The sequence below is a fragment of the Octodon degus genome, unplaced genomic scaffold (genome assembly GCF_000260255.1).
Source record: "Octodon degus isolate 3935 unplaced genomic scaffold, OctDeg1.0 scaffold00030, whole genome shotgun sequence".
Lineage (NCBI taxonomy): Eukaryota > Metazoa > Chordata > Mammalia > Rodentia > Octodontidae > Octodon > Octodon degus.
The window spans coordinates 18339759-18342297 of NW_004524606.1; positions in this window are offsets into that span (position 1 = coordinate 18339759).

Sequence of the window (2539 nt, forward strand, 5' to 3'; positions counted from 1 at the left end):
AAGGCCCTTGAAGGAGACAGCACAAAAGACAAGTTATCTTGCAACTGTGGGAAGGACAGACGCTCCTGCTGTGAGCCAGACCTGAAAGACCTAAAGGCCAAACAAATGCTAAAAGAGTAGCACCTGGGACTGATATTCTAATTAGGTATTGATCACCTGAAAAGACCCAAGTGAGTCACCAGCCCAGCCCCCAATAGGACCCTGTCCCATATTCATGCCTGCTTACTCTGTGACTCACTTCCCCATTTGGCCCTGGGCATAATCAACTTTACCTGAGCCATGGTGCTTGCAATCCCATTGGTTGACCATAGTTTTGTCCCACCCCACATCCACCTAAGGGAGACCCCTTCCTCTTTACCTTTACCCCGCATGGTTTTGCTCTATAAAAATAAACTGAAAGACAGCTTCCTGGGCAACCCGCTCGGGTCCCCCTTCTGTCCTCTCTGAGAGAGAAGCTTTCTTTCCCAATAAAATATTTTACTCTCAACCTCCATTTGTTCCTAAAATTCATTCTTCGGTTTTAGAGAACACGAACTCATCCAGGTCAGGTCAGGAGTTTTACTTCCCTGTATCAATAGTGCATAAAGACAGATCTGATTCAAAAGATTTCAGACCACATGAATGAAGAATATTAAACAGAAGCCCCAAACAAACATTCATATTGAACAGACTTACATCCAATTTATGCATAAATATTCTTAAACATCGTTTCCATCTTAGGCACTGCACGCAGGTTCTTCACATGACACTGTTCATTCCTGTACTATTCTATAAGGCAAATGTATCATCTCAGTTTTACACATGAGAAAAATGAGGCTTTAAGGAGTACAATGATTTGCTTAATGTTACACAAAGAAGAAGAGAAGCAAGCAAGATTTAAATCCAGATTTCAACCCAGATTCAGAGAGGCAAAGTAGTGGGGAAATGGATAGAACTGTATGATTAAAAATAATAAAATAAATTACTATTATTATTTGATAGTAGGATGATAGCATTCAGAAGTATTGTAAGTGTTCAGAAAATCAGTGTGTAGACTGGAGGTCTTCATAATTTATTTTGAACCCTGTTATGGATTAGAACTATATTAAAAATTGTCTATTATTGAGCAGTTACTTTTTGCTAGGCCTTGCAGTAGACGCTTGAGATTGAGAACTGAACAAGATATCCTCTTTACCTCTAGGATGCTCATAGCCTATTACAGAAAAAAAGACAAGGAACTAGACAATAAAAATTTGATGTTATAAGATAATAAAAGGTAACGTATAAGTGGCATTGATTCCTTACTGGTCTGATTCTAAATGCTTAATGTACATTCTCTCATTGATCTTCACATCAAGCCCTGTGTGGAGACTATAGTTTTAATCTCCAGTTCACAAGTGAAGCACTTGGTGCATAAGCAGTTGAGCTCACCCAAAGCAACTAGAAAGTAGCAGACTAAGAGGGCTTCGCCAAATAGCTCAGCAGATTAAAGTGTCTGCTTGGGCAGATTCAGGGGCTTAAAGTTCAATCCCAGGGCCTGCCTTGCCGGCCCCACCCCCAGGGCATGCTGAGACAGTGATTGAGAGTGGGTGTGGAGGCATATGCCTGTAATCCCAGCACTTGGGAGGCTGAAAACAGGACAGTCACTACGAGTCTGATCTACTCAGGGAGATGCTGTAGACCCTGTAGACCCTGACCTAAAATTAAAAAAAAAAAAAAAAATTAAAAGGTAGTAGACAGGGATTTAAACCCACAGAATCTGACTTCATAATCTACTCATTTTGCTATTAAATTATGTTGTCTTCCAAAACATGGAAGTAAAGAAATAAGCACAGATACTAACAAAGCTCAAAGAAAAGGCATATAATATAGGATGCAGATGAAACTGGGCTACATCACATGCAGCAACACTTGTGAAAAATGAAAAGAATCAGTCCACAGAATACCTGATGACTTGAGTGAAAATATATATTATACTATTTTATTCTCGAGCATATTATCAATCGTGGGCCACACACCCACTTTTGCATCAACAATAGACCACTGGCAGTCTTAAATGATTATAATGAAGCTAAAATGTTTCTATTGCAAAGTTAGGTCATAGCTGACTTCATATCACATCACAATGCACTCATTACTTAAGTGTTTCTGGTGATACTGGTTTAAACAAATATACTATGGTTGAAGTTGTATTAAAATTATGTAGGTTTTAATGATAATGAAAAAGTTTGTGTATTTCCTATACAATATATTTTATTATTTTTAGTGTATTCCTCATAAAAAAGTATACTGTAAAACAATTGTGTGCCATCCTACATTGGCTGCCTCATATATCTCATGTTTACTCTATCTCTTTATTGAATCATTTTCGTTTTTTTAACTAATTTTATTGAGAAACAAGTGGCAATGAGACAATTTCAAAACCGATTAGTAGGACAGCTTCAATAATTAATACGTTGCATATTGTTGTCTTCCTAGTGGTTATTCATAGTACAAGATGCAGACATGATATCCTGCCCAAACACTATTAGTACAAATCTTTCTTCTCATTGAATTAAGA